Raw genomic sequence first — 16,624 nt, forward strand, 5'->3', positions numbered from 1 at the left:
TTGATAGAATGGTGGAATGGCCTTTTGAAGTCACAGTTACAATGCCAACTAGGTGACAATACTTTGCAGGGCTGAGGCAAAGTTCTCCAGAAGGGACTTGGAAGAAGCATGTATGCTCTGAATCAGCATTCAATATATGGTACTGTTTCTCCTATAGCCAGGATTCATGGGTCCAGGAATCAAGGGGTGGAAGTGGAAGTGGCACTACACACCATCATTGCTAGTGATCCACTAGCAAAATTTTTGCTTCCTGTTCCTGCCACATTACATTCTGCTGGTCTAGAGGTCTGAGTTCCAGAGGGAGGAACACTGCCACCAGGAGACAAAACAACAATTCCATTAAACTGGAATTTAAGATTGCCACGTGGACGCTTTGGACTCCTCCTACCTTTAAGTCAACAGGCTAAGAAGGGAGTTACATACAGTGTTGGCCGGTGTGATTGACCTGGGCTATCAAGATGAAATCAGTCTACTACTCTATAATGGAGGTAAGGAAGATCATGCATGGAATACAGGAGACCCATTAGAGTGTCTCAGTATTACCATGCCCTGTTATTAAAGTCAACGTGAAACTACAACAACCCAGTCCAGGAAGGACTACAAATGGTCCAGATCCCTCAGGAATGAAGGTTTGGGTCACACCACCAGAAAAAACAAAAACAAAAACAAAAACAAAAAACCACCTGCTGAGGTGCTTACTGAAAGCAAAGGGAATGCAGAATGAATGGCTAGTAGAAGACAGTAGTAATCAATACCAGCTATAAACACGTGACCAGCTGCAGAAATAAGGACTGTAACTGTCATGAGTATTTCCTCCTTCTTTTGTTAAAAACATATTTGCACATGTATACACTAGTACTAAGAAACTATCTTCACTTTATTTCCTTTTCCTTTATCATGTGACATAAGATTTGTTGACTTCATATCAGCATTTATGTATTGATAACTTCATGTAATGGTATTTGCACTGGCAATTGGTGCGTTTCTGGTTGCGTGAAGAATTGTATTATATTAGGTGTAATTATGACCTTATAATCGTCTTTATTTGAAGATTATGTATGATCTCAGGAGATGTGTATGGGTTCAAGTTGACAAGGGTTAAACTTGTGATGGTTAATACTGAGACTCAATTTGATTGGATTGAAGGATGCAAAGTACTGTTCCTGGGTGTGTCTGTGAGGGTGTTGCCAAAGGAGATCAACATTTGAGTCAGTGGACTGGGAAAGGCAGACCCACCCTTAATCTGGTGGACGCAATCTAATCATCTCCCAAAAATATAAAGGAGGCAGAAAAAAGCAAAAAGGAGAGACTGGACTAGCCTCCCAGCCTACATCTTTCTCTGGTGCTGGATGCTTCCTACCCCCCAACATCAGACTCCAAGTTCTTCAGTTTTGGATCTCAGACTGGCTCTCCTTGATCCTCAGCCTGCAGACAGCCTATTGTGGGACCTTGTGATCATGTGAGCTAATACCTAATAAACTCCCCTTTATATATATATATGTATATGTATGTTCCATTAGTTCTGTCCCTCTAGAGAACCCTGACTAATACACTGAGCTAATTGCAGCTCATTTTAAAGTTTTTATTTTATTTTTTAAATCAAGACAAGAGTAGGAGGCTTTTTTTAAATCAACACACTCTGGATCTTAGATTCATAAGAACATCTAGAAACATAATCAAATCCTGGCATTTCTGCCACTTCACTGTGAGAATTTCTCAACCTGTCTTCCCCTAGATCATCCAGAAGCCAGAAGCTTATCTTGCAATCAAGATCTGCTTACAGACCCAACGGCAGCTACTAGTTTGTCTTTCCTGAGCATCTTTCCACTTTAAGGAGGAAAGAAAGACAAGTAATATGCACTAAGTGTATACCAGGTGGTCTCCCATATATAACTTCATCCCCAGGCTTCCCCTGAAAAGTAAAGTTGATCAGTGCCTTTATCAGAGGAGGCAACTGAGGAATTGAGGTTTGGAAGTAACCTCTGCAACAACGCTCAGGTAGCAAGTAGCAGAATGTGTCTGACTCCTCAAGCTGTTTTTTGATGCACGACACGGAGATGTCTCTAAGCTCCTGACAGTTTTTCTTCTCTGCTTTCAAGTCCTGTTTCTTCAGAAGCCTCTGAACCAGAAATAGAGGGATTACTGTCACACTGTGTCTCCCCCACTGTCTGCTGCTCACCCACCAAGTCAGCCTTTCCAAACTGGCATTCCCTTCATCCTCCTCGTCATGCTGCAGACTGAAATAGAAAATATGGTGGGACTTAAATACTTTTTCTGGCATATTTTCCATAGAACTAGGTTTGTTAAGATAGTGAAAAAAATAGAAAGAAAAAAATACTGTTTAACTTCCTCATGAATTCAGCTTTTAGATTAAGAACATTTTAAATCTACGTGTCTCAGGGAACACAAGGAATTCTAATTCCATTTACCATGCACTTGGTGCACATTTGAAAAATTGTTCTTATTAAATTATTAATGTAAACTCATGCATTAGAACACACATAGATCTTCATATTATAGAAAAATGACTTCTAAACATTATAGAACTTACCTTATTATATATAGCAGAATTTTCCATTACTATTAGAGATCTGAAACTAATGTATTATATTATTTAGTTTCTCCTCACTTCTGTGTTTCCTTTGTTTTCCTTCCATTTTGTTTTGTCCTGAAAAGATTTAGTAAGTAGGCCCTGTGTCAGGGGTTGAGAACAATGAGGTGACTAACATAGGACATTTACCAAATTTCACCCTGTCAGTGTTTTAGCGGAACATTCATCATTCACAAATGTGAAACATTCATGGGGACAGTAACACCTAGGATTTGTTTAGTATGTGAAAAATCACAATTAATTAACAAAGTCATTCATTCTTAATAACTACAAAAAGTAGGGCCTGTTATACTCATTTAACTGATGAGGAGACTAAAGTTCAGATAATTTTAGTGACTTTCCATAGATCACACAGCAAGTAAGAGGTGGAGTCAAATTAGCATGCTAGTCTGCCTGACTCCAATGTCTGTGGTGAATTATGTACCAACCATGGCCTTTATTTTCTTTTATGCCATAATATTTTTTTTCTTGTTTCACTAATCAAACAAACATATTATTTTAGTTACAGAACATTAGATTTAGAAAATCAAGAACCCTTAGGAAAATATTACATTAGTGTTTTTAATCATAAAACATAACCTAATTAAATCACTTATCAGACATACACAATTGAAATAAAGAATACCAAGTAGAATAAAGTCATTTTATTCCATTGAAAAAGCATTTATGGCATCCTATGGGCAAAACACAATTGAGAATATAAAGATTAAAAAGCCATGGACCCCCAGGACTTGGAGCTTGGAGTCTGACCGGGGAGTCAGAGGCATATAAATGACTTCAGTAACAAAGCTAATGACTTTAAATACAGTAAAAAGAGGTTCAGAAAACATTGTGTGGGATTTGTAGGAAAAGAGATATTAGGTCTCCACAGAAACAATTGAGTTATACTTTTTAAAGGGCATTGGATCTAATATTAATTTTTTAAAAATTAATAATTGCTTGAATAAATAGGCAAAAGTCATAGAAGACAGGGTGAACTGTTTGAGCAAAGGTCAAACCTAGTACTTTTCAACTCTTTTCATTCATGGTCACCAATCTGTAGACGACTAAACATGAAAAAATGACCAAATATCGTTATCTAATTTCTCAATAATGACAACATTAAAATTTGAGTGAATATTTAATCACATCAGTAGGCAAGAGATACCAACAAATTCCTTGCACACAGAAAGCATTAAGAGGTGACGTCTGATGAAGCAGGACAGGAGGAATCATATTATATAAACCCATTCTCATAATAATCTCATCAATTAGAATCACAGAGAAGCTCATGATTCAGCAGATGTCAATGGTTGGAGGACTGGGAAATTAATGATAAACATGCCACTTGATCAATCAAACATCCTTTTTCCTTTACTGAAACTATGATATTTACAGTAGCCAAACACATACCCACTAGGCAGAAAGAGAGAGAGGTCGGGGAGTGGGGAGATGCCAGAAAGAGGAGGAAATTCCTCTCAAAATAATTAAACAGCCCCAGAGAAAATTTCTCTTTGTTCCTGGCAATAATCTGTCTCCTGGTTTAATAATCCACCATTCCTCAAGCCCTGCCCAAGGGAAGAAAGAGGTACAAGGCTGAAGACAGTAATATTAAGTCAAAGTCTGCACAAGAAAGAGTTGGACAACTAACCTCACTCCTCTATTAGACTTGCAGAATTCCTGCATCAATTGCATAGCCTGTAGGCAAGTTAGCCCTGTGTAATATGGGCATGTCACTTAACCTTCCCAAACCTAAGTTTTCTGATCTTTAAACTGAAAAAGATAATATATAACCTCTCTATTTGTTAAAGAAACTTTATTAAATCTGACATGACAAATATTTCATTAGAATTCTCATATGCTGAGATAACATGGAGGGATTAGAATACATAGATTCCGAGTTCGTGAACATTGGGTTGCCATGTGCAGAAGAATGAAACTAGACCCCTATCTCTCAACATATATAAAAATCAATTCAAAATGGATTAAATACTTAATAGAAGACCAGAAACTATAAAAGTACTGCAAGAAAATTTAGGGGAAACTCTTTTGGACATTGGTTTAGGCAGAGAATTTATGTCTAAGACTGCTAAAGCATAGGCAACAAAAACAGAAATAGACAAATGAGATTTCATTAAACTAAGAAGCTCCTGCACAGCAAAAAGAACAATCAACAGAAGTTAGTGGATAACATGAAGAATGGGTGAAAATATTTGTAAACTGTTCACCCAACAAGGGACTAATGGCCAAAATATACAAGAATCTCAAACAACAGGAAAAAAAAAAAAATAATCCCATAAAAAAGTGGGAAAGGACATTAATAGACATTCCTCAAAATAAGACATACAAATGACAAACAGGTATATCAAAAAATGCTAAACATCACTAATCATCAGAGGATTCAAATCAAAATCACAATGAGATATCATCTTACCCCAGTCAGAATGGTTAATATATAAAAAGACAAAAAATAATGCATGGTGGTGAGGATGCGGGAACTCATACACTTTGGTTGGAATGTAAACTAGTACAGACACAATGGAAAAGAGAAAGAAGATTTCTTAAACTACTAACAATAGAATTACCATATGATCCAGCGATCCCCTTACTGGGTATCTATCTAAAGAGAAAAAGATAAATAAATATCTCAAAGGAATACCTGCATTCACGTGGTTATTGCATAGGTATTCACAATAGAAAAGACATGGATCAACCTAGGTGTCCATCAACGGATGAATGGACAGAGAAAATGTGGTGTATATACACAATGGAATATTATTAGGCCATAAAAAATGATATCCTGTCCTTTTCAGCAACATGGGTGGAACTGGAGGTTATTATATTAGATACCTATTATGGGGAGGGGGGAGGGAGGAGGGATGGCACTGGGAATTATACCTGATGTAAATGACGAGTTGATGGGTGCTGACGAGTTGATGGGTGCAGCACACCAACATGGCACAAGTATACATATATAACAAACCTGCATGTTGTGCACATGTACCCTAGAACTTAAAGTATAATAAAATAAATAAATAAATGAAGTAAGCTGGGTGCAAAAGGACAAATATCACATATTATCTATCACTTTTATGTGGGAGCTAAAAAATTTGATCACATGGAGGTAGATTGTGGAAAGACAGATAACAGAGACTGGGAAAGGTGAGTGGGGAAGCAGAAGGATGGACGTGTGTTAAAGGACACAAACATGCAGTTAGACAGAAAGAATGAATTCAATGTTTGATAGTAGAGTAACTATAGTTAACAAAAATGTATTGTAGTTGGATGATGGACACCCCTAAACACCATAAATTCCCCACTGCATATTATATACAAGTAACAAAATTTCACATGTACCCAGTAAATTTGTACAAATACAATGTTTTTAACAGAAAAGCAAATTATGCAACTTTTCAAGAAATTAATATTGTATGTATAAAAAATACAGGGTATCGTTAATTAAGACCTATTTTAAACCATCTTCCGAACAGTTTAGAGTTGATTGTATCTAAGCTAATATTTGAGCCGGGCCTTCAGCATTCGTGTAGGATTTAATGACAAAGACTATACATGGTATAGACAAAAGCACAGGCATAAAGATATTTCAAATGAGTTTGGAAATTAGCTTGAATGGAGTGAGGTGTCACAAAGAAGGAAATAATTGGGAATCAGATTGAAAGGGTAGATGAGGAAAGGTGATGCCATTATTTTATAGATTCAGACCAAAATATACATATTTTGCCTGAAGTTACTGGAAAATTGATTGCGGCAGAGTAGAGTTTCATGAGATGAGGCCCCTATTAATAAATGAAGTTTGAGCAGTCTGAGGATTAGATACGTAAATCCGTATCAATAATTGAATCCTTCATATTTGAGCAAGCTCTCCTACCCTATAATATATATCCATTTGTGTTAACATTATTTATTTATTATTTATTTATTTTTGAGATGGAGTTTTGCTCTGGTTACCCAGGCTGGAGTACAATGGCATGATCTTGTCACACTGCAACCTCTGCCTCCCGGGTTCAAGCGATTCTCCTGCCTCAGTCTCCTGAGTAGCTAGGATTACAGGCATGCACCACCACACCTGGCTAATTTTGTATTTTTTAGTAGAGACGGGGTTTCTCCATATTGGTCAGGCTGGTCTTGAACTCCCGACCTCAAGTGATCTGCCCACTTCAGCCTCCCAAAGTGCTGGGATTACAGGCATGAGCCACCACACCTGGCCCATTTGTGTTAACATTAAACAATCATTACCAGAATGTTCATAATAGCTGGACTTTATTGAGAGTGTTCAACAAAACTGGCCTAAAAGTGTTTATTTTTTTCCTCACCCACTGCTGTGGCACAGCGACCCTAAGGAACACTCCCTCCTAATGCGGGTCCCATTGATCCACAAATTCTCTCTGGGCTCCACCTTCTGTGTTCATCCTTTCAAACTGTGTAGTCCATCCTATCTGTCTCTGTTTCCAGGACGTTTACTGCTAGAGCTTTTCTAACCACTTTGTCCCTCGGATTGATGCTTTGGATCAGTTCCTAAGTCTCCAACCTGGCTTCACCAGAGTTACTATATAGTGCTTTTTCCCCTTGTGTTCAGAAATGGGAGTCAACCCCACTTCTGCCTTAGCCTCCAGTCCTTACTGCCAGCCCATACAGAGCCCTAGTTCTCCTCTTTACCCGAGTAGGGCATTCAAACACTGACTCCTTCCTTACTTCATGCTAGGCCCCCTGCCAGGTGCTTTAAGCAAGTAATTGCTATTAACATTCACAACAGTTATGTCATGTCAATTTAATTATTTCCATCTTCCAGGTGAGAAAATTAGGTTAAGTTAAATGTTTTAACCATATGTCCCGTCACGCAGCAAGTAAACTGGATTCCAAATGAAGTCTGCCACACTCCATAGCCTGAACTCTTTCCAACTCATCACAATGCCTTTACCTTTGGGGTTTTCTTTACCATGCACACTGTTTGGATTTTAAAGATATTGATCATGTCGTGTTGGTTACAGGAAAAAACACTTCAATCACTTCAACTACTTATCTTGGAATATTATCTTCAGTCAGCTCATCATTTAGTTGTTCTTTTCTTGTCATGATACACAGTGAACTGTATATCCATACGATCCACTATGACTATATATCTATATGAAGATATAGATATAGTTGGCTCTATTTATCATTCCCCTGAAACATACTATTGATTTGCTGAAAATAATAGTTTTAACAATTGCACTCATGATTAATGTGGCTTAGCTAAAGCACAGAATGGTAATTCGGGTGTATGGGTAAATAGAGAATATTCTAATGTTTGCATCATTTTCTTTAATTTTACCTTGGTTGCTGTGCTTTGAAATCAATGTGAAGAGAAACAAACAAATAACATGTATGGTGTTGCACAGCATTAAAGTCAAAATGTGCTATAAACAAAGACTGCATATTTTAAAACAGGGTGAAGGAGCAATTTTCTTTAAAAGCCAATAATTTGCTGTTCCTTTGTTGGCCCATCTTCATTGCCCATCTATTTTTCTAAAATTGCAAGTACTTACATAAAATTAAATACAAAGGAGTTCAAGAACATCTTTGGATTTCAAATTCAAAAGATAGCTCGTTATATGTATAACGATTTTGTCCTACAAGGTTACCCTGTAATTTTTTTTTCATTTTAATTAAAAAGCAAGACTACTGAGGGGCCTACACTAGGGCAAAGTCTCTTTGGACGTGTTGCCATAACTCAAAGCACACGTAACAACCTGCTTCAGTATGTCACGGAAAGAGGCCACCTGAGAAAGGCAGAGTGAATGCATATTTCAGAATACTCCTAATATGCAGAGGAAAAAAAGAGAAAGGAAAAAAAAAGCCAGTCTCACCCAACAAAGGCTAAAAGCTAGACTTTCTCTAGCTTGTAAGACAGGACCAAGGGTTTCGTACTTCATTTTGCCTGACAATATTTTTATGAGAAAAATACAAATCAAAACAATGGGATGAAATGGTTAAGAGAAAGAAAACAGCATTGTAGTTCATCTTGATTATTGTCAACAACATGAAACAAGGTTCTTCTCTGAAGAAAGCATTTTATGAGTGGCATATTTATGTAAAAGTGCACTTGATAAAGAAAGCTGACTATATCCAGCATTGTTTGAAGGGCGGAGCACCAATTTTAAATCTAATATAAAACCACCGGATTTGGTTCGATGTTATTAAAGGTTACAAAATGTGATTTATAAATATTTCATATGATTCATGTCCTTAGGTTAGTTGTTGATTTGTTTATTTTTGCTGCTTTTTTACAGCGCTATCATATTATTTGTAAAATTCTGTTTTTATATGTTATAAAATAAATTTGCATAATAAAAAAGCTTATCACAGGAGAAAACCAATGGTTAGACTACTAAGTAAGTGCACTTGACGTTTTTTATTACCATTGTTTTAATCAGAAGTAAACCTCACTGGAATGCAATTCAGTTGTAATTTACTGAGTTTTTTGGATGACTACAAGTGAGGAAACTTACTAACTTGCTGAGTGACCTTGCATAATTTGCATAAGTTACTTAACCTCTATAGGCTTCAGTTTTCTCATCTGTGAAGTACAAAACATCCTTAATACATGAACTCTAATGACCCTTGCAGCTATAATACTCAATGAATTTCTTTAGTGGTGAGTATAAAAATGTTAACTCAAAACATCTCTAGATACTGATAAATAAAGCACGGTTCATTCAGCCATGTTCAAAAAATTCTACAATTATTTATTATTGCCTTGCACATTTATGCTTCCTCCCTCAATTAAAATGTTATATATTAAGAAAGAGAAAATGTTCAACAAACTACAAGATAAAGGAACACATAGGTTAAGGTTACTGTTAAGGAGCTATAAGATGGTAGAATGCAGAAATATCACTCTGCCAAAGATGATATTCAGTAACGATTATGTGAACAGAAAAATACAAAGTTACAGTTAGACAGAACGAATAAATTCTGGTCTTCTACTAACAATGTACTGTGTATTTCAAGATAGCTAGAAGAGAAGAGTTTGAATGTTGTCATCCCCCACAAAATGATGAATATTTAAAATGATGGATATAACAATTACCCTGACTTGCTCATTACACAATGTATACATGCATTGAAACATCACACTGTATCCCATAAATATGCACTATTATTATGTGTCAATTATAAACAGAAAAGTATTGATGAAGAAAAAGATATGTAGAGAAAGTTGCACACAGTGCTGTCTTCAAGAACAGAAGCTTCGTTTAATATGAGGAATGTAAAAGCAATGACGTGGGTGAGATGCTGCCTGTAAATAAAATGCTGCTACAGATATGGGGAGGGTGAGGCTAAAGGCAGGCATTTTCTTCAGGAAGCAATTCCAGTAATCCAGGAAAAAGGTAAAAAGTGTTTGAACTGGGGTGTTGGTAGTACAAAAGTAAAGAATAAGGCTGAAGTCACGGATATTTGGAAAAAATAAGGGATGAGTTTTGGTGGAAGAATAAAAAAAGATGATAGACGGACAAAGAGTAATAAAGAATGTCTTGTGAGATTTGGAAACTGAGGGTAACCTTAAAGAACAGAAACACATGTATTAAGGGTACTGATAAGGAGCTATAACAAGGTAGAATGAAGAAGTATCATTCTGCCAAGGATCATGCAGTGAAGACAGAAACATCAAGAAAAGGAGCTGAAACTGGCACAGCAAAAAAAAAAAAAAAAAAAGGAAAAATGTGGTTGTATGCGTGATGCAGGAAAGTTCTGTCCAGGTTTTCAGACAGTAGGCAATTAGAAATGAGAAACATTTCACGCTGGAATCCATGACACAGAAGTGATCATTGAAGGCTTGAAAACAAATGATATTCATGAAGGATAGGGTAGCAGGAGAGAATATTAGAGGCATGAGGCCATAAATAGAGGATACATCTTGGAGCAGTGTGATACTTAACTATTACTAGGTAGGCATGTATACAGATGGCCCCAATTACTATGGTTAAACTTGTGATTTTTTTTTTCTTTGCTATAGTGTGAATGTGACACAAATTCAGTAGAAGCTGTACTTGGAAGTTAGAAGTTTGATCTTTTCCCAGGCGAGCCATATGTGGTGTGATGCTCCCTTGCTACACTGGGCAGCACAGAGAGCCACGGTTCCCAGTCAGCTATGAGATCGGGAGGGTAAACAATTCGTATGTTGCAGCGTATTGTGTTGCCAGCCTTTTCTGGATACTGTGTTTTGTGTTTTTGCATCCCATCATGTCCATAAAATGCCCATCTGTGTACAGTATTCAATACTTTATTATAAAATAGGCTTTGTGATAGATGACTTTGCTGAACTATAAGCTAATGTAAGTGTTCTGAGCACATTTAAGGTAGGCTAGGCTAAGCTATGACGCTTGGTAGGTTAGGTATTTTAACTGCATTTTTGACTTACGATGTTTTCAACATATGATGTGGTCATCAGAATGTAACTCCATTGTAAGCTGAGGGGCATCTATAGTCTCCTTCATGACTGCTGATAGATAAATCACATGTTTGTGTTTTTGACAAACTAGATTACCCAATTAGATAGATAACAAATGGAATTTTAAACCCAAAAATCTCAGACAGGTGTCAGCTAATTTAGAAAGCTTGTTTTGCCAAAAGTTGAGGATGCACCCCTATGACACAGCCTCATGAGGTCCTGACGACATGTGCCCAGGGTGGTCGGGGGACAGCTTGGTTTTATACATATTAGGGAGACATGAGACATCAATCAATACATGTAAGAAGTACATTGGTTGCATCCAGAAAGTTGGGGACAACTGGAAGCAGAGAGGGGGCTTCCAGGTCACAGGTAGGTGAGAGACAAATGGTTGCATTCTTTTGAGTTTCTGATAAGCCTTTCCAAAGGAGGCAATCAGATATGCATTTATCTCAGTGAGCAGAGAGATGACTTTGAATAGGATGGGAAGCAGGTTCGCCCTGAGCAGTTTCCAGCTTGGATTTTCTGTTTAGCTTAGTGATTCTGGGGGCGCAAGGTAGTTTGCTTTCACAGAATCTAAATATGAATATGATAAAAGGAATTTGATCCTTTCATTTTCTTCCAGTGTTTTGAGGTAGAAATAAGAAGCCTCAACAATAATGATAAATTATTACAATTTGTAATGTTAGTGTTCATTTACTGAAGTTCAGTCTGTGCCAGGACAGTCGTTTAGGAAAATCAGATAAATAATGGTTGTCATCAAGGAGTTTATTTTCTAACTCTAAGGAAGGGCAGACTGACCTCTCAGCAGAACTAAAAGCAGAAGGTTTTCTTTTTCTCCTTTACTAAATATTTGCCAGTCCAAGTTTTAGCCTGTTCATGGGGAAAAAGAAGCAGAAACTTGAACCAGGGATCGTATCTTCAGGAATTTTGAATGTAAGTAGACATGACTATAATGAAAATGTTCAGTCTGAAAGGGTCTAGCAGATTGGGCCTTCTTTTGTTGACTTTTGGAGTTAAAGGTTTAGGTAAGAGTAGAAGGGTTCATTTTAGTGGGTCTCTTTGTTACCCAAAGAACCAATTTAATTCCAACCACATACCTAAGCCACCCCATGACACTTCTCACAATTTTCTGAACTGAATCAATATAATAGAAAATGTATTCACAAACTCCATATTGCACTGTTATTAGAAAAAAGCAAAAGTAGCTTAAAAACTATTATCTTGGTTGAAGAAACAAGAAATAATTAAACATTGGAGATTTTGGCCTATGAATAAGGTGAGTGCATAAAAATATCCCCAATAAATTCATGCTGCTTTCAAAGAATATTGAAATATTAAATCCACCCTAACATCCAGGAGATAAATTCTCTTTATGTGTGTGTGTATTTTTCTTTAATGAAGCCAACCTTATATTTTTGTCTTCATAAACAGGTAAAGAATTTGATGAAGTGACTGTAGCCCACCAAGTGAAAACACAAATAATTTTCTGTATTTTTTCTCATTTTGGCAATAAAATAATGTTGTTATATTTCTTTTAAAAATACAGTCATATTAGCTCTACACTGAAACTTGGACTGTATGAATATGAAACTGTTACTTTATATTCAAATCTAGTCTAATTATAAGATTGTGCAATCTTGCTGTAAATCTTGGTTTCTTGTCTTCAAGATAAATGTTGATATAAAGATTATAGCAAAGAATTAAACAAAAATTATTCATGAAATTTGCCTATAACTTTTATGTTTATCAAAGGACAGCTGCTAAAATAAGCCCCTTGGGGTTATCCCCAACTCCCCATAATTGTTTAAACTTCTGCCTGTGTTTTGATGCCTGTGTGTCAAAAAGGTTGCTAAAGACGAATAAAAGCAAATATTGAATTTGGAGAATTTGACTTTAGTATTTGAAGTTTCAAAGTTATTGCTTTGTTTTTATTATTTACATCAATTGATATTTGAAAAAGGACGCTTTTTCTCAGAAATTGACTTAGTTTATTGGTGTTATTGTTGCTATATGATGCATTTTGATTATGATTAAACCTGTTTTTCCCCAATGTCTTTCTAAAAATACCCTTACAATGAATTCCTTTTCCCAATATAAGTGACCCAATTACATTTGATTCTTGGTGTATGTGGGTGGGAGATGGAAGGGTCCAGTATATTACTACTATGCTTTTCTAGGCTCCAATGAAAGCTGAATCTCCTTCAGTGTCTATCACCAGTCTTTTATCCCATAATCTCTTGGGCAAAAAGAAAAATCCACTGTTCTCTCTGCTGCAGAAATACAGAAAGCCAGCATGACTCCACTGCACAGGTACATACAGTGCATGGATATAAGAAATGGTTGAAACCAGCCTGTTGACAAGAGCTTGAAATTGTGATATATAGTAGGACAACATTAGTAGCTCTTTTAACCTGTCATCTATAAGTCTATCACCTATCTTTCTATTTATCTATCAACTTACTTACCTATCTATGATTTTGCCATTGCTGAAGTCTTAATTTAATTCCTTGTAATACCTTTCCTCTAGGGTAATTTTTCTGTTATTCACTTTGCCTATATTCCCTCCCCATTATAAACCATCCTGAATTCAACAGCAATGGTAGTTCCTTTAAACCATGACCCTGATCATGTCGTTCCTACTGTTCAAAACCCTGCATTGAGTCCCCATTCAAGGGCCATCTCTATTAAACTTCTTGGCCTCCTCTTTGGTGCCTCCTTTTTCTATAACATGCCGCTCATCTCAGTGAACCATACTCCATGTTGCTTTCTTACCTCTATGCTTCTAGTCATTGCTCCCTCTAATGATGATCTTTTCTCCCATAACCTTATAAGTAAATCCTGTTGGTCATTCAGACTTTAGTGCAAATATCACATTCTTTATCTCATTTTTTAAGAATCCCCCACTCTCTTTCTACCTGCTCTCTCAGTTGGAAGTATCTTTTCCCTCTTCTGAACACTTACAGCCTTTATGAAACTTTCTTTCACAGAACTAACCATTGTCTACCTCTTTCTGTGTTGTAGGTAATACATTTACACATCTGACTGTCTTATTTCTTCTATTATTCTATTGTTATGTTAAGGGGACTACAGAATTGTGTTTATTTTTGTGCCCTTCACAATGCCTGCACATTGTATATAAATGCCTTACAGTTATTAAAAGAATAAATAACCACTGTTGCTAATATGCTTAAAGATAGAGTAAGAATCTCTATTCAAAGCACAATGGATTGTATTGCATCTTTATAATGAAAGACAGCATCACATAAATGGAAGAGCATAGAATGGAAAAGGATATGGGTTTATTACTAGCTCGAATATTTGCTAGGAATTTGGACTGGGGAAAACTAGATTGTTTATTTCAATGACTGTCCATTTTTAGGGAGATTATTATTATCTTTCACCCAAAGTCATTGCAAGTATTAAATTATGTAATTTATGTACATATAAACACAATAGTTAACACACTTCTGCTTGATATTTATTTTTTTTCACAGTATTTTGACAGTATCATCCCACTGTATCCTGGCTTCTATTGTTGCTATTAAAAGCTCTGCTGTCAGTCAGTTTTGGTTCCTTGCTAGATCATTTGCCTTTTTATTTCTCTCTAGGTACTTTTCACTTCCTTCCCTTGACTTTTATGTCTTCTCATTTCACTGACATATGTCTAGGCATATATTGTTTTAAATTAATTCTATTGGAGTTATTCTGTGCTAATTGATTCTTTGGATTTATGTCTTTCATTTCCGGAAAACTCTATACCATTACTTATAATATTCATCTCCCGGTCTCTATTTTTCTGCTATTATTCTAGTTAGATATTTATTAGACACCTTATCCTCCATATTGCTTAATCCAACATTAATTTTTTGTCTCACTGAGCTGCATTTTACGAAATTTCTTCAGAACTATCTTTTATAAAAACAAATTCTTTTTTTCTACTGTGTCTACTATCTAATCTGCTCATATAATCACTATTTATTTATTAAATTATATATTGGTTTTGTGTCTATAATTTTTATTCTGTTCCTTTTTATGCCTATAACTTCTATTGAATTTTAGACATTCATGGTCATTTTTAATAGTCTCCAATGTTGCCCGTTTTTTCAATCCCTTTATTTCTTTAACTATTTCCAGCAGATTTATTTGATACTCTGTATCAGCTAATTCAAATATATAATTCCCTTGGGGCTTTAAATCTGTTGTTAATGTTCCTTTGATTATGCATCATATGTTGTTTGCTTATGTATTATGCAATCTTTGGTTATGTGTTTATGTTACATGGATCATAAAATGTGAGAACTCCAGGGAATAAAGTATAAACTTTTTTTTTTTCCAGATTAAATTCTGTGCTTGTTTCTACTTGGGGACTACAGTTGCTACTGATCTGGAATCACACTAGTCTCTGTGAAGTTTCCCCTCTGTGTGAGACACTTAGGCTCAACTCTGCCATCTTGACACTGGCCCAAGTCTTAGCTTCCTCCACGCAATGCTGTTATCAGCATTTTTACTCAAGACAACTCTGTTAGTCCATTTTGTTTGCTATAAAGGAATACCTGAGGCTGGGTAATTTGTAAAGAAAAAGGATTATTTTGGTTTATTTTTCTATACGCTGTACGAGAAGTATGACACCAGCATCTGCTTTTGATGAGGCTGCAGGATGCTTTGACGCATGGCAGAAGGCAATGGCAGCCAGCATGTCACATGGTGAGAGAGGAAGCAAGGTGGGGAGGGCAGTGCCATGCTATTTTAAACAAACAGATCTCCTGTTAAGTAGTAGAGTGGAACTCACTCATTACCATGTGGGGAGGGCACCAAGCCATTCATGAAGGATCTGCCCCCATGACTGAAATACCTCCCACTAGGCCCCACCTCCAACGCTGGAGATCACATTTCAACATTAAATTGAAAGAGGAAAAATATATAAATTATATCAATAGCCTACTTTATGGTACTTACTTGCTGCTAAACCCTCCACACACTAAGCCCGACTCATATATTTTTGGTGGGAAAGAGACCCAGGAGAACTCTTTCACCTAAAAAAATATAATGCATCATGATAATAGTTTCATATAAAATTAGTTATTTTGCAGTGACAGAGACCTTCAGTGTCAATTTTCTGCCATACCTGAAGTGAAAGACTTCTGATTATACACATCATTTACTGGTGCATATAATTGTGGACTTGTACTGTTTTTACATTTTTCTGTTGGTTTTTACATTTCTATTTTCCTCCCTCCAGAGTTTTTGAGGTGACTTTGAACAAGAAACACATAGTCTACTTCATTTTATTTGCATAGTATCTGTAACACATTAGGTTCTCAACAATTACCTTTTAAATATATACAGAAAACTTCCATGCTCTTTAATTTATATGAACAGAATATATGACAAAATCTAAGAATGTAAATTATCTGATAAAAGCTGTGAAAGTAAAAGAAAAGACTCCTCAGATGTGAACTTATATATCTATTTAGAAGAAGGGAATATAAATCTTCCCCTTTTAGAAAATTCTGAGACTGTAACATTTATGCCTTTTCCGCCAACACTTTTACTTATTTGCCTTCACACCAAATCCCTAG

This window comes from Macaca fascicularis, chromosome X (genome assembly GCF_037993035.2).
Source record: "Macaca fascicularis isolate 582-1 chromosome X, T2T-MFA8v1.1".
In the NCBI taxonomy this organism is placed as follows: Eukaryota; Metazoa; Chordata; class Mammalia; order Primates; family Cercopithecidae; genus Macaca; species Macaca fascicularis.